The sequence below is a fragment of the Gossypium hirsutum genome, chromosome D07, assembly GCF_007990345.1.
Source record: "Gossypium hirsutum isolate 1008001.06 chromosome D07, Gossypium_hirsutum_v2.1, whole genome shotgun sequence".
NCBI lineage: Eukaryota > Viridiplantae > Streptophyta > Magnoliopsida > Malvales > Malvaceae > Gossypium > Gossypium hirsutum.
This window is the reverse complement of record NC_053443.1, coordinates 14,319,502-14,336,377: the sequence shown is the minus strand read 5'-3', so window position 1 is coordinate 14,336,377 and position 16,876 is coordinate 14,319,502. Positions and strand designations below refer to the sequence as shown.

General features: G+C 34.5%; 1 pseudogene; it reads right to left on the bottom strand.

The window, feature by feature from the left end:
- Positions 1-5,055, bottom strand: part of LOC107954205 (serine/threonine-protein kinase BSK5-like) — a 33,361-nt pseudogene extending 28,306 nt beyond the window's left edge.
- Positions 5,056-16,876: the final 11,821 nt, after the last annotated feature.

Here is a 16,876-nt window from a genome sequence, read left to right as displayed (position 1 = left end):
TAATTTCCGATCTTGTCTCCCTGAGATTACAGCGGAGCAAATTGAAGTTAGTAATCCTATCTCCCTGAGATTACAGTGGAGTGGATTAAAAACCAAGGATATTATCTCTCTGAAGTTACAATAGAGTAGATCGTGTCAGATCTTATCTCCCTGAGATTACAGCGGAGCAGATTGAAGTTAGTAATCCTATCTCCCTGAGATTACAGTGGAGTGGATTAAAATGAAGGATCTTATCTCTCTGAAGTTACAGTAGAGTAGGTCACACCAGGTCTTATCTCCCTGAGATTACAGTGGAGCAGACCGAAAGATTTCAGATCTTATCTCCCTGAGATTACAGCGAAGCAGATTGAAGCTAGTAATCCTATCTTCCTGAGATTACAGTGGAGCGGATTAAAACCAAGGACTTATCTCTCTGAAGTTTCAGTAGAGTAGATCGCATCAGGTCTTATCTCCCTGAGATTACAGTGGAGCAGACCAAAGATCGTATCAGGTCTTATCTCCCTGAGATTACAGCGGAGCAGATTAAAGCTAGTAATCCTATCTCCCTGAGATTACAGTGGAGCGGATTAAAATAAAGGATCTTATCTCTCTGAAGTTACAATAGAGTAGAATGCATCAGGTCTTATCTCCCTGAGATTACAGTGGAACAGGCCGAGGAATTTTAGGTTTTACCTCCCTGTGGTTACAGTGGAGTACATTGAAGCCGATAATTCTATCTCCCTGGTTGGCAGTGGAATAGATTGAAGATCGAAGATGACAGATTTTACTTCTTTATGATTACAGTGGAGTACATTAAAGCCAGTAATTCTATCTCCCCGACGTTGCGGAGTGGGTCGAAGCGCCAATTCATATACCTCTGAAGTTGCAGTTGAAGTTACAAGTCTTATCTCCCTAACGTTACAGTGGAGTAGACTTAAGCTACAAACCTCGTTCTCCTAAAGTTGCTGCAAAGAAGATTGAAGCTACAAGTCGGATCTTGTTGAAGTGCAGTGGAGTGGATTGAAGCGACAAGACACAGTAGACTGGAATGAGACTACCTGAAGAAGAAAAGCGTCAAGAGAAGTCGAGACTCGACGATCCTGGGCAAAATTAGGCTTTCTTAGTCTTTGCTCTGTTATCGTTACACGACAACGAGCAAAGAGGGGTAGCTGTACAAGCCCAATTTTTTAACTGAGGCCCATTACCCAATAACCAAACCCAACACTAACCCAATACGCAATACCCAGAACCACTTAGACCTTACCCATCAGCCCAAACCCGAATGGCCCAATACAAACCCGAAGCCCAATTTAACCTAGGCCCAATTCCCTCCCAAAAAAATCTGCCTAGGGTTTCAGAGACTGAAACCCTAGGCGCCGTATCTACTGACTCTAGGGCTTCTGTCACCGCCACCGAACGTTCCATCCGCACCAACTCCACCGCCACTGTCCCATCGTCCCACTTGCACTGCCACCTGCAAACACGCAAGAAACAGTAGCAATCAGGAAAGAAAAATCATAAAGAAATAATGTAAACAGACTATAAAAATGGAGGATCCCCACTGTTAAGGGGTTCGGTTTTGGATTCTCAGTTCTTTTTTTCTTTTTGTAACGTTTTCACAAGAAATAAAAACATCAAAGGTGATTTCGCCACTTGATTTCTCTATTTTTTTTTATTTCGCAAGTTTTTTTTATTTCTGATTTATTTCTCTAAAAATAAAAAAACAGGGCGAAAGGGGTACCTTTTGTTCGCGTCGCATTGCGCCGGAGGGGGAAAAAGGCGAAGGGTTTTGGCTCGTTTTCGAGTCTTTGGCCTCCCTTTTTATGATCCCCGACCCCAGATTTGTGGCCTAGAAGCAACGTGCTTCAAAAAGGGGACCAAAAGGTCCGATTTTGGTCCTCCGACCACCACCCGTGGCGGGGCATACGGTGGCCCTCGGCCTGACCTGAGGCCGGAGAAAAAAAGGGGCTGAGAGAGATTTCTCTCAGTTTTTTTTAACAGAAGGGTGAAAATGAAAATTTTTAACAAAATTTCGGCTTTTATGGCCTTTATGAAACGACGCCGTTTTTGGCCCCCAGGATCCGCGCGTTTTTGCAAAATGGGATATTTGCGCAGCAGATCCCTCCGCCTTTACACTCCGCTTCAATGTGGTCTTTTCCTTTTCCTGAATTTGGCCACAATATTTTGATGGTTGTTTCAATCTGGCCCAGAAACCATGCGCCGCAGAACGGCGCCGTTCAATTAATAGGGATAATTTCCTGATTGGCTATTCTTTTTTTCGCGCGCATTGCATTTTGATCCCTATTCTGTTTTATTTTTGATTTCAGCCCTGAGATTTTGCTTCCGTTTTGATTTAGTCCTTTTATTATGTGCATTATTTATTATTATTATTATTATTATTATTATCATCATTATATTTTCATTAATAATTATTATGTAATTTTAAATATATGTGCCATGTTATATTATCATTATTATATAAGTGTTTATACCTTACATATAATTTATTTAATATATAATTTTTTTATATATACGCATATTTATGTATGTATATCTATATACCTTTTTTCTCATGAATATATGTATACATACTTATATATGTATTTTACTTAATAATTTTAAAATACACATATGTACATATTTTTTTCATATTTTATTATTTTCATATAATTTTCTTTATTTTTATGTTCATTTATGTATTTGTTTATATGTTCGTTTTTTATGCTTTAGTTTATTTATTTACTTGTTTGCTATGGAATGTATGATTGATTTATTATTCGTTTTGTTCATTTTTTATTTACATAACCATGTTTATTATTCCATCATGCACGTGAATATCATATTTTAAAAAAAAGGAAAATATTTCAAAATAAGGCAATATTTTACGTTTGGAAATTCGAGGAACGTGCCCTAAGGTACTGGGTTTCGATTTCTCGTTCGAACAAATAGCTAAATATCCTTTTAAAAACTTTTCAAAAATAAGGCAATGTTTTGCGTTTGGAAATTCTAGGAATGTGCCCTAAGGTACTGGGTTTCGATTTCTTGTTCCACCAAATGACTTAATATCCTTTTCAAAACTTTTCAAAATAAGGCAATATTTTGCGTTTGGAAATTCGAGGAACGTGCCCTAAGGTACTGGGTTTCGATTTCTCGTTCGACCAAATAGCTAAATATCCTTTTAAAAAACTTTTCAAAAATAAGGCAATGTTTTGCGTTTGGAAATTCGAGAAACGTGCCCTAAGGTGCTGGGTTTCGATTTCACGTTTAGCCAAATTGCTAAATATCCTCTTGAATTTTAATCCCTACCATTCGAAATTTCTTTTAAGGATCGTATTTTGAAATTCTTTAAAGTTTACAGCTTTTCGACACTAAGACATTAAATAATCAATTAGGTACCAATTTTTGGGCGTATCAAGGGTGCTAATCCTTCCTCGTGCGTAACCGACTCCCGAACCTGTTTTTCTGAATTTCGTGGACCAAAACCGTTGTTTTAATAAAATCAAACCGTTTATTAAAAACAACCCCTTTTCGAGGTGATCTAATCACACCTCATAAAAAAATGATTGGTGGCGACTCCCGTTTTTTTTGTTTTCGTCAAAACCCAAGTCGACACCATTTTTCATCCAAAAAATGGTGTCAACAATTATCATTTTTGAATAATTTCTTAAGCTGCTAGGAGAAAAGGTTCCATACGAGACTTCCAGTTTAAAGAAGATTAAGGAGAGAATAAAACTCACATGGCTTGATGGTATATGCTTGCCACTGAGAAGATCAAGCAATAAGGTGCCAAAACTGTAAACCACACTCTCTGGTATAACCCTTCCTGCCATGGGAAGGTGTCTAAATTAGCTCACCTAAACATATGTTGCATGAGAACCTCAAGTACCCCGAGCCAAATGCACATATCATTTCCCCCAATACATGCGTGAATATATAATGTAACATAGACAGACAGTTGCCATTGTACATGAGTTCTAAAACTTTATCTGTTAGCACAGTATTACCCGTCCTTAGGTACTCCGGAAGGGTGAAAGCCAAGTTTGTACTATAACTTTTTCCATCTCTGCTGTTCTTCATAAGGCCATAACTAAATAATCTAGGATTACCCTCCTATCAGGAAGTTAACCATCATAAGATTTGAACATTTGAAGCAAGGTAATATGTTCAAATATAGAAGATAAAGATTAGAATTACCTGATCAAACAAGATTCTATATGCATTAAGGTCATGGTATAATGCCCTTCCTCTACTACTGCAGTGGTCAAGAGCTTGCGTTAGATATAGCGCCACTCTCAGCCTCATTGCCTATTTCATATGCTGATTCTCCCCTACACCATATAATTAGTAATATATATTCATTACCTGAACATTCATTCTATATAGTAAAAGAAATTAAGATTAAAAAGTAGGGGGCGGGGGGATAAAGATCAGAGAGTCAGAGTGATAATTATAGTGAAAAAGATGCTTAGAGAGAGTCTCATTAGGCATGAACTCAGCAACTAACAATCTCTCATTTCCTTCACAGCAACAACCAATCAAATTCACCAATCGTTCGCTTCTTAACTAACCAACTGCTCTGGCTTCCTCCTAAAATAACCCAATAGAAAGATTAAAGGGAAAAAAATTAATAATTACAAATCAACTGAAAATGAAATTGCATTAAAACTAAGTAAATATATATACAAGGAACTGTCGAGGATTAGGCCAAGCTGATCTATTGAAGTGTTTAACGGTGATGAAACCATCCTCGTCGAGCTTCCCTCGGTAAACTACATTGGGGGCTTTCTCTCCGTGCTCCGACACAACGTTGTCCGTACAGAAGCCTGATGTGGCAGCTCTTAATTGGTCCAAGCTGTACTCGCGGAATCCAGCAGGTAACGCTGCCTTCTCATTCTCTAATGTTTACAAACCGAAATAAAATTTTGAAATAAATATAGAAATTTGAGTACAATTTTCTCGAGAAAGTAACGGAATATGTTAACTAACTAACTAACCGAGAGCAGAAGAGCCATGGAGGTTTGACTTGAAATTTGACGGCCACCAGCAGAGTGATAGTTTGGAGCAACCAGCTCCCATTGGATTAAACCTTAAATTAACTTATACTAAAAAAAAAGAAAAACTGTTTCCTTTTTTTTTCTTTTTTTTTCTTTTCGTTGAGCTTTCTTCGTGGTAGGAATTTGAGCGAAAGAGAGGTACAGCTACAATGCTACTACTAAAAGAGGTAAGGGAATGTTTGGGAAGTGAGAATGTAAGAGAAAATAAAGGAAAAGTAAAAAAAAGCTGGTAACTTTTTTGGGATCCAAGGTTTCTTCCTATCCTCTCATTCACATTTTTTCACCACCTCATCATCACTTTCTCATTTCCTTCACTTATTTGAATACAATTGTTTTATATTTTCCCACCATTTTCTTTTTCTTTTATATTATTTTAGTTAGAATTAAGTGATTCGAATCCTTATTTAAATAAAATAAATTGGTAAAATAAAATAAAAGTAAAATCCATATAGAACTACACTTCTTTTATTTTATTTTAGAATAAGGTTTTTTAAACCTTATTAAGCTCCATTTATTTGATATCAATTAGAATAATGTGTTTCAATCTTACTACACTCCTATTAGAATATGGTTTTACAAGTCTACAAATAGACATAGCCTACTCCTCTTGTAATCATTCGAATTAGACATAGTGAATTATCTTCTCCTCTACCTGTGGTTTTTTTCTCGAAAGGGTTTCCACGTAAAATCTGTGTGTTCTTTGTTTTTCTCTCTTTTTCTTTGCGATACATTGTCATTACCGAGGTTCTATTTTTAACAAATTGGTATCAGAGCTTTCGGGTTATTCATCTCAATCACGGTAATGGCGTATTTGAAGTATGAAATTCTGTTGTTAGATCGCAACACCAGATTTGCGTTGTGGTGGATAAAGATGCAGACAGTTCTTGCATAGATGGACTTAGAGGAATCTCTGCTAGGGGTAGATAAGATGCCTTTAACATTGATGAAAGAAGAGAAGAAGTGCAAGGATCGAAAAACGTTAACACAATTACATCTGCATTTGTCTAACGAAATTTTATAGGATGTGATGAAGGAGAAGATCGCCGCTAGATTACGGAAGAGGTTGGAACAAATATGTATGCTGAAAACTCTAACTAGCAAGCTGTATATGAAGCAACATTTTTATGCTTATCGTTTGGAGAAAGGTGCGTCTGTGCACGAACACTTAACAGTGTTTAAAGAAATTCTCTCAAACTTGAAGGCCATGAAGGTTCAGTATGATAAGGAAGATCTAGGGTTGATCCTACTTTGTTCGTTGCCTCCGTCTTATTCAACCTTTAGAGATACGATTTTATATAGCTGTGAGTTTCTCACAGTTGATGAGATTTATGATTCTTTAACCTCGTATGATAAGATAAAGCATCTTGTGGTTAAAATTGACTCTTAGGGAGAGGGTCCTATTGTTCATGGGAGACAAGATCAAAATGCTGATAATAATCGTGGAAGAACACAAGAATAGAATCCTCATGATAAATCTAAGGGTAGATCAAAGTCTTCAAACAGAAGTAAAACTTGTAACTTTTGTAAGAAGGAAAGACACATTATATCTAAGTGCTATAAGCTACAGAACAAGATCAAAAGAGAGACTGCGAATTAAAATGGAAAACAACCAGAAGATTTCGGTAAAGCTAATGTTGTAGAAGGCTACAGCGATGGTAAACTTTTAGTCGCTTCTGTCAACAATTCTAAAGTGAACGAGGAGTGAATCCTTGATTCGGGCTGCACCTTTCACATGAGTCCCAATCGGGATTAGTTTACAACTTACAAAACAGTGTCTGGAGGTGTTGTTTTGATGGGAAATAATGCTTCATGTAGAATCGAAGGTGTTGAAACAATTAAAGTTAAGATGTTTGATGGAGTTTTTAGAACACTTAGTGACGTATGACATGTTCCAAAATTGAAGAGAAATTTAATTTCGTTGAGTACTTTTGATTTAAAAGGGTACAAATACATAGCTGAAAGTGGGGTTTTGAATATTTCCAAAGGTTCCCTCATTGTGATGAAAGGGCAGAGAAAGATTACCAAGTTATATGTTTTGAAGGGTTCTACTATTACTGGTGATGCAGCTGTCGTATCCTCTTCCTTGTCAGATAGTGATATTATTAAACTTTGGCATATGCGCCTAGGGCATATGAGTGAGAATAACATGACAGGATTGAGCAAAAGAGGACTTCTTGATGGGCAAACAATTTACAAACTGAAGAATGCGTTTTTGGGAAGCAAAAGAGAGTTCAATTCACTAGAGAAATCCATAACACGAAGGGAATGTTGGAGTATATTCATTCTGATCTGTGGGGGCCATCTAGAGTGCCTTCGAGAGGTGAAGCTAATTATATGCTAACTTTTATTGATCATTTTTCTAGAAAATTTTGGACGTTCTCCCTGAAGTAGAAAAACGATGTGTTTTTCACATTTAAGTATTGGAAAACTATAATTGAAAAACAAATAGGAAAATAAATAAAATACCACCGCACAGACAATGGCTTAAAGTTCTGTTCTGATGAGTTTAATAAACTGTACAAGTCAGAAGGGATCGTGAGACACTTGACTGTTTGTCATACTCCACAGTAAAATGGCGTTGCAGAACGAATGAACAGAATGATCATGGAGAAGGTTCGATGTATATTGTCAAATGCCAACTTACCAAAGTTATTTTGGGCCAAAGCAGCCTCTACTGCATGTTTTTTGATCAATCGATCTCCATCTGTTGCCATTAAGAAAAAGACTCCACAAGAGGTATAGTCTGATAATCCTGCTGACTATTCTGATTTAAAGATCTTTGGGTGTCTTGCGTATGCTCATGTTGATAATGGAAAATTGGAACCGAGATCCATTAAATGTGTTTTTCTTGGTTATAAAGCTTGTGAAAAAGAGTATAAGTTATGGTGTCCTGAAAATAGAAAAGTTGTGATTAGTAGAGATGTTATTTTTGATGAAACTGATATGCTACCTAACTTATCTCTTAAAAACTCTTCCAATAAAGAAAATCAAAAGCAGGTGGAGCATCAGATTAATCCAAAATCTACAACAGAGTCGATTCCTTAAGCCAGTACAAAAATTCAAAATAGATTTGCTTCTTCACCATAATACTCTATCACCAAAAATAGAACTAGAAGAGAAATTAAACCTCCAAAGAAATATACTAAGGCTGATCTAATTGTTTATGCTTTAAATGTGGCTGAAGATATAAATGCAAACCAAGAGCCATCTAATTATTCTGATGCAATTAGCTGTGAAGACTCAGAGTGGATGTTTGCTATGCAAGAGGAGATAGAATCACTCCATAAAAACAAAACATGGGATATTGTAAAACTTTCTAAAGGTAAAAAAGTTGTTCGTTGTAAATTGGTGTTTAAAAAGAAAGAAGAGACTTCAAGAGTTGAAAAACCCAGATATAAAGCAAGACTTGTTGCAAAGGGTTACAGTCAAATTCTAGGAGTGGACTTCACAGATGTGTTCTCCCCAGTTGTGAAGCATAGTTCGATTTGAGCTTTGCTTGATATTATGGCCATTCATGATTTGGAGCTTGAGCAATTAGATGTAAAAACTGTATTTTTGCATGAAGAACTTGAGGAGGATATTTACATGCAACTACCAGAGGGTTTTACAGTCTCAGAAAAAGATGACTATATTTTTTTATTGAAAAAGTCCCTTTACGGTTTGAAACAGTCACCAAGACAGTGGTATAAGAGGTTTGATTCCTTTATGACTTCTCATGATTTCAAAAGAACTAGCTTTGACAGTTGTGTTTACTTTAAGAAAAATAGTGATGTTTCTTTTGTGTATCTACTCCTTTATGTTGATAATATGTTGATAGCAGCGAAAGATAAATGAGAGATAAGAAAGGTCAAAGCCCAACTAAGTGAAGAATTTGAGATGAAAGATTTGGGACCAGCAAAAAAGATACTTAGTATGAAGATTCTTAGAGATAGAAAAGCAAGTAAATTGTACTTAAGTCAGAAGGGGTACATTGAGAAATTTCTTTGTAGATTCAATATGTAAAATGCTAAGCCTGTTAGTACTCCTTTAGCAGCCCATTTCAAACTTTCATCGGCTTTGTCTCCACAATCAGATGGTGAGATTGAGTACATGTCACATGTTCCATACTCTAGTACAGTGGGATCTCTCATGTATGCTATGGTTTGTTCACGTCCATATTTATCATATGCAATCAGTACAGTTAGCAGATACATTGCGGATCCCGGTAAAGAATATTGGAAAGTAGTTCAGTGGATTTTAAGATACTTACTAGGTACTACTAACGTTTGCTTACAGTTTGGAAGAACTAAAGATGGAGCCATTGGGTATGTTGATGCTGATTTTGCTGAAGACCTTGATAGAAGAAGATCTCTCACATGTTATGTCTTTACAATCGGAGGTTGTGCAATCAGTTAGAAAGCCACTTTGCAAACTACAGTTGTTTTGTCTACCACTGAAGCTGAATACATGGCGATTATTGAGGCTTGTAAAGAAGTCATTTGGTTGAAGGAACTCTTTAGTGAACTCAATGAAGACCTTTAAATCAGTACATTATTTTATGACAGTCAGGGTGCCATCTTTCTTACAAAATATCAAATGTTTCATGAGAGAACAAAACACGTTGATGTTCGGTATCATTTTGTTCGTGATATTATTGCTCGTGGTGATATTGTTGTGAGCGAAATTAGTAATCATGCAAATCCTGTAGATATGATGACTAAGTCACTTCCTATAACCAAGTTTGAGCATTGCTTAGACTTGGTTAGTGTTCATTGTTGAAATTAAACCCTTAAGGGGTTTTATGGAAGAGGTGAAGAACTTGTTCGCTGAGAGTTCGCGATGAAAAACTTGTTCATTGAGAATTCATGTCAAGGTGGAGATTGTTAGAATTAAGCGACCCAAATCCTTATTTAAATAAAATACATTGGTAAAATAAAATAAAAGTAAAAGCCATATAGAACTACACTTGTTTTATTTTATTTTAGAATAAGGTTTTTTAAACCTTATTAAGCTCCATCTATTTGATATTGATTAGAATAAGGTGTTTCAATCTTACTACACTCCTATTAGAATATGGTTTTACAAGCCTATAAATAGACATAGTCTACTCCTCTTGTAATCATTCGAATTCGACATAGTGAATTATCTTCTCCCCTGTCCGTGATTTTTTCCCTAAAGGGGTTCCACGTAAAATCTGTGCGTTCTTTATTTTTCTCTCTCTTTTTCTTTGCGATACATTGTCATTACCGATGTTCTATTTTTAATAATTTTTTAAGTACTTTATATTGTAAACCCAATCTTTACTTCATCCCGTGGAATATACGACCCAATGACACTGGAATCATTAACTGCGTGGCTGAATCGTAAGAGAAAGGGAGAGTGGGAGAATAGATTCATAAGAAGAGTCAAAGTCAAAGAGTAAAATTTCAGATTAGATTATTAGATGTATCACACAATGTAAGTTTCTTTCTATACAATATTCGGGTCGGATGGCTAACTCGGTTTCAACGTGTCAGTGTTAATCACTCTTTTTATACAAAGTTAAAATATATTATTCTTAAAGATAATTACATTTGGATTTATTTTCTAAATTTAGTACTTTTTTTCATTTTGGTTTTTAAAATTTTTTTATTCATATTAGTTTTAGAATTTGACAGTTTTTTTCAAATTGATTTCTGAACTTGGATTCTATTAAAATATAATGACACAATATTTTGAGATTATATCATATCATCACTTAAATTTTTATCAAATTTAAAAAATATAAATTTTTTAATAATTTTGGTTTTATATAATTTTTTTAAAAAATTTCAAGTAATGATGTAACACAATCTCATAGTGCAATAGCATCACACATAGAAGAAATTCAAGTTAAAGGACCAAATTGGAAAGAGTTGCCAAATTCCAAAATTAATGTGGACCCAAAAAAGTTCAAAGACCAAGTTGAGAAATGTTGGCAAGTTCAAAGATTAAATGTTGTTGGGATAAATCTCAAAACTATACATGAACTTTGGTCAAATTTGCAATGTTATACATGAAGTATAATTCTATACAATTTTATACGTTTGAGTTTTACAGTTTTCATGTATACATGAACTATACATGAAGTATAGTTCAAAGATTTAGTTTTCACTAGTCAATAACACAATTATAAAAATATAGCACAATTTTACGTTTACATGATTGCTTACATAAATAATTTTATTTATCTAATATAAGAATAAAGTTGTGTATTTAATTATTTAAATGTGTACATTTGAGTTAAAATTAAAGTTTCATATATATAATAACACTAAATCAAAATTTATGTAACAAATTACACATAAGATCAAAATTATGCGTAACTTTGTGAGAATATTGAGTCTAGTGTATATATGTTAAAAATGGTACAAAAATAGTGGAATAAATACTTTCATATTTAATGATATAGCAGAAGCGATTATTTTGTGTTAAACATTGCAAGAAAATGGTCCCTTCACATGGTATCCCAACTTTGATTGGCCAGATTTATCCTGTAGCAAGATTAGCTTGGCAGAGGGCACAGCACAAGTATTAGTTATTAGTTTATTGTGTTAAAACTTGGAGCAAAGACACAAAAGATCCTCTCCAGGATTTGTTGGGCAACTTCCAACAGTGCTAAACAGGGTGTGTTTGGAGGAGTTGGGAAGCATAAAAGCAAAAGATGAGCTACTTTTTTAACCTAAAATCCACGTTGATTGATAGGGCCACTTTTGTGAATAATGAATATAACATGCTCAACTGGAAAAATATGTGGAGAAGCATTATTCAATTGAATCATTGGCTCATGCCACCTTCCTATTGCCGATAACAAAACAAAGAAAAGCCATCACATGCTCCCTAATTATCTTCTCACTTTACTCTTAAAAAGGTCACAACTATGCCTCCTGTAAAAGCTGAAGGTGTTGCAGCAAAGATGAGAAATTCAATGCTTTTTTCTACATTATCTTGCTTTTGTTTTGAACCTTCTGATTCATTTCTAACCCATTTCTGCGTAATTGCAGCCAGCATGGATATAACCTTAAATCTTTGCTAACATTTTCCTCCTCACCATGAAGTTGCCAAATAATCGGTAATTTCAGGTGTAGAATTCCTTGAATAGTATGTGCGCAGAATTTATTATCCAATCATTCCATTCCATGGTGATGACAAGACAAACTTGACACATGTTGGTAATATCTTTTGAAGAATTGACATGATTGGACATGAATTTTGACTCTCGTATAGAATAGCAATTTCAAATTACGGTTTCATATTTGTTACAAAATAATTGCTTCTAACAAGGTTTTAACCCAAGACTCTTAATCATAAAAGTGTACTTTAACCATAGTACTTGTCTTAAAAATTATTATAATTTACAAAAATTAATAAATAACATATAAAAACATAAGAAAAATATTTTTAAAATAAAATATAATAATTAATAAAAAATTAAATATAATAATTTTTATTAGAATAAGATATCTTCTTTGACATATTATTCTCTTAAACTTCATTTAGCTTCTCTTAAATCATATTCGTTTGTATCCACAAACATAACTGATCAATGAGATAGTATCATTAGAATCCCTAAATTTGCATTTATCCCCTTTATTATTTGATAAACTTAATTAAATTACTTTAAACAAAAAACTTAATTAAAAATTATATAATTAAAATAATTTTATAATATAATTTTATTTTATAATGTGACTTATTTATGTTTAGTACATACCATATTATAAAAAATTATATATGTTGAGGCAAGTTTTTGGAGTGGTCTACTAAGTGCCAATTGAAAGTGGCCACTTCCATTGTAACACCCTCTAAATTTTTCGGTACGATAAGTGGCACTGTTTCAGAGATCATAGCAATGAATTTGAGAAAATTCAAATATGCGACCAATAAAGGGAATATAATTTTAACAACTATATAGAATTATTGCTAGAAATTGATAAAGTAAATTTTGGAATGCGAAATTGTGGAAAAGAAAGGAATTAAATTGTTAAATATGAAAAGTACGAGGGCTAGAGGGGTGAAGTGAACAATAGGAGAAATTATGGTTTGATAATTATTTATTGATATTAAGATTTCATGTGATAGGTACATGTATCAAGAAAAGTAGTTTTTGGGCTAAATTGAATAAGATGAAAGTTTAGGGGTTAAATTATAAAATTTCCCTTATTTTTGGGAAATGGATATAAAAGGTAATTTCCAACATTATGGACTTATATTAAGGGATATATTTGAATTATGATGTTTATAAAGGTTAAGTGTTTATTATTGTGAAGAAATTATACTAAGAGACAAAATAGACAAATTGACAATTCCTATAGAAGGGTATTTTGGTCATTTCAAAAGTATTTCATTATGGAAGTATTATTTTGATGATAAAATTGCTGTATGGAATTTATTATGGACCTCCGCAATGTTATATGAAGATTAAATGTGCTAAGTGTTATGTTTGGATTAAATTAAAAAAAAAGTGATGAGAGAAAGGAACTAAAGGTGCAATTTCTCCATTAAAGGATGTGTTAGGGCTTGTAAATAATATTTTAATGAAATATTTAGAATTTATGTATATATTTTTTTAAAGGGAAAGTTCATGGCCATGAGATTTGAATTTTTTTCATGTATGAAAGATTGTGGACTATACATTCAAAATTGGCTTGACTTTAACTAGGTTTATGCATAAAATAAAGAAAGAAAATATGAAAAGCTTCATCTTTCTCTTCTTTGTCGCCCTTCTATTAGAGAAGAGAGAAACCTTTCTCTTCTCACATTTATCATCTTTTCTCAAATTTCATTGAAAGTTTCCACTACTCAAGTTATTTTCTTGCTAAAATCTTGTAGAAAACTCATTTCTAAACATAATTTCATTATTTTCTACATAATTGAAATCATGGGTTTTCATGAGCTAAAGAGGGAAAGATTGAGTTAGAGTTAGAAAGTGGAGAATAGGATAAGAGAATATATTCTTATCATCTCTAATATGATTATTTAAGGTTATTTTGTTCAAACTCTTCATGAACATGATTATTGACATTTTTGTTATATGTGTTGTTGGAGAAGAAATAATTGACTAGTGGGTGTTGAAGCTTTGACCAAGAAAAGGAGAGTCTTGGATTAGAAAAGTAAAGGATTTTGGTGTAACACCTCCACCCGATTTGATCGTCGAATCTAGGTATGGAATGTCACAGATGGACCCGTTTTGAATCGAGGACCAAATTATTAACTTAATAAATTTTAAGTGGATTTTATTAAATATATCGATATATATCCCTTACAATAGAATCTTTAAATGAAAGCTTACTATTATAAGTTTTTGGACTCTAAGGTAACTATTTAATTACAATACTTTCGTTCTCTAGGCGAAGTCTCTAATGATACCCCCTTCTTATGTGCATGGCACTATACTGATAATGATCCTTGATCTAACTCTATCTGACTTGGTCCCTTCTCATGTTCCTCATTCTATGAACCCTGCAAAACTCAGACCAAACTTTAGTAAGTTCAATGAACTTAGTGAGTTTTTTTTCATACCTACATAAATCATAACCCAACCCCATTTTGCCAAAGTTTTAAACTGAAGGGGATAAATACGTTACTCCCAATTTAGCTTAGAAGTTCATGTCACGTTTGGAGTGGCGAACCCTAAGACACTTCTATATTTCCTTCCCGCCAGATCAATTACTTACTATTTTTACTTGGTCAAGCTTACGACCAGTCATCATGCTATGACGATCTACTAGATGATTCGTCATACTTGCAGATTCTCACTTTCCTTACATACTTCCTATTAGGAATATCCTTTTTAGTTTCATTCTAGCTTGCAAATTCCATAACTCCTACAAATACACTGATTTTTTACTCATAAGGCCTATTAGAAAAGGGCCACGCCACATTGGCGGTCTTAATCTTGTTTCATTCTTTCTTTTTATACTTTACACTCGAGTTGAAATACTGTTTGGATCCCTCTTGGTAATCTGCCCTACACACTATACCTTACCTTTATGGTGAAACATATCTCTAAGCAGAGAATCATTCTGGTCGACAGCTTCCATCAGACGATTATCTCAACACCCATTCAGGGTTACAGTTCCTTTTATGTGAGAATTTCTTTTTTAAAAGTAACTCTGTAGCAGTTGTACTTGCGATAGATCCTCTTCTAGGTGGAATATTAGTGACAGACTTGTCTGTAACTTGGTAACTTTTGTTTGTACCTTTCTCTCGCATATCTAATTTTATTAACACTTTGTAGTGGACCTTAATGGTAGACCCTCATTCGCGATCCTTAGATACATCTTCTCTCACTTGTCTTTACCCCAATTATTACTAGCACATCATTTCCCTTATCTAAATCTTGTTGGGTTATCGTCCACATGCCCTTCTGACTCTCATGACTACTATTTTAACCGTTCTTTCCCATTTCTATTACATTTTCATTCATCAGCAGATTCCTCCGACTCGCTGGCTAACTAGTTCTGTTCTGAACTTTTTCTTTCCTTCTAACCCTTATTCATTATTTGTGGGATTTTCCCACGATTATTGTCTTGATTTCTAACTCCTGTTTATTTTCCCGATAGACTCTCTATGCTGCCATAGTTGAGCCATGTTCTTACACAGTGTACCCCTTGTATAATGTCCTGACGGGCTTCATTGGTTGCCATAGCTGAGTTATGGTCTTACACATCGTAATCCCCGTGTTTATTGTCCCAACGGACTACTCCGTGTTTACTGTTTCGATAGACTACCTCATGTTTACTATCTCGACGAGCTACTCTGTGTTTACTATCTCAATAGACTACCCCGTGTTTATTGTCCCGGTGGACTCTACTGGTTTTTATAGCCCAACTATGGTTTTACACCTTAAACCTCATAGAGGTATCGCCCTGAAGGACCTTACAGTCACCGCTGTGTCACCCCATAAAGTATACTGACCTCCGTCACAGTGTTGCTCTATGGAACCTAATAACCATCAATATCATCTTATCATATATCCACCTTGATGCTCAAACACTAAAGTATCCCCCATCACAAGGCCTGGAGCTTCGCACATCACAGTTTGCTTCCAACAATCCCAGATGGTGGAATCGAAATGGAATTCTAATTTTCTTTTTTCCCTAATCCTCCGTCTATTCCTCCATTGACTGCCCTATACTTTGATGTTCGAATACCGCAGTGTCCTTTTGCAAGGCTTGGAGCTTCGTACATCACGGGTACACATAGCAACATCGTATAACGATATTTAACAGTCACCCTTTGTTCCCAATCCTAAGTTTATCTAACCTGACAATGATTCCCTTACATACTCCACTATTATAAACATGCAATATATGCATTTCACAGATGAAATACCATGGAACCATAGTTAATTCATGCACACTAAACTAAAATGGCAGATACCCATATATCCATATGATCATAAACATACTTAGCCTTTTCTATGGTAGAAGTGCAGAAACTCACTTAACACTTCTTTGTCTCCTCATCATCTTATCTTTCCCGAATGTTAGAGCTCCCACTCTTTTGATAGCTAAGCATGAAAAATCCAAAAACATTGAGTTAAACTTAGTACTCACAACTTAAAACTCAAATTTCCAAAATCATGCAAAACCCCCTCAAAAGGTTTTTTTTTTTTGGAAATCTTTTTCTTCGTCTTCTTAATCTAACTGTTATAAAAGGCCTAAAAACCTTACCAGCTTACTGGATTTTCTAATTTTTTTATTCAAACCTCATGATCATCGTTCCATTTAGAGCTTCCCATAACCATTTCTTCTTTGAAGCAACCAAGGAAGAAGATAAATAAGAGAGAAAAATGAAACAAAATGGAGTTGAATCCTCCATAGGAAGTCATTTCCCATCTA